The sequence below is a fragment of the Psammomys obesus genome, unplaced genomic scaffold (assembly GCF_907164565.1).
Source record: "Psammomys obesus unplaced genomic scaffold, mPsaObe1.curated_primary_1811, whole genome shotgun sequence".
NCBI classification, from domain to species: domain Eukaryota; kingdom Metazoa; phylum Chordata; class Mammalia; order Rodentia; family Muridae; genus Psammomys; species Psammomys obesus.
In genome coordinates, this window is record NW_026585691.1 from 11,763,072 (window position 1) to 11,763,679 (window position 608).

Sequence of the window (608 nt, forward strand, 5' to 3'; positions counted from 1 at the left end):
TCTTCACTGTTGTCTGTTTAAACAGGTACAGACACCTTTCCTCTCAGAAAAGTTTATATCTTATATATCTGTAATGATAACCTTTCTTTCCCCATTATCTACATGTTTTTACTTGTCTTCAATAAGCTTTTCGACTTATTTTTATAAGTGTTCTGTCTGCATGTATGTGTGTACACCCCATGTGTACTGGACCAGATGCCCGTGGATGTCAAAGGAGGCATTGGATACCCTGGAGCTGGAGTGAGAGATGGTTATGAACCACCATGTTGTGCTGGGAACCAAACCCCGGTCCCCTGCAACAGCACTGCTCTTAACCCCTGAGCCATCTTTCCAGCCCCTCAATATATATTTTTGCACATGTCCTGTTTTTCGATGATTTTTTAAAGACAGTGTCTCATGTAGCCAAGACTGTCTAGGAACTCATTATGTAGCTGAGAATGACCTTGAACTTTTTATCCTCTGCTTGTCTACACTTTCTTTGATATTCTTCAAAAACGTGTTTTGGAATGTGACACAGCGCTTATGTAGAAGTACAATGATTCTAGTATACATCCTGTGTGTTTCTGTTTTCACTGTATGATTATCAGTGTGATATCTTTCTAAAAGAA

General features: G+C 39.3%; 1 protein-coding gene across 1 annotated transcript in view; it reads left to right on the forward strand.

The window, feature by feature from the left end:
- The window catches only part of Myo5a (myosin VA), a 145,293-nt gene that overhangs the window by 51,727 nt on the left and 92,958 nt on the right, over positions 1-608 (forward strand). The gene's annotated exons all lie outside the window — the stretch shown is intronic.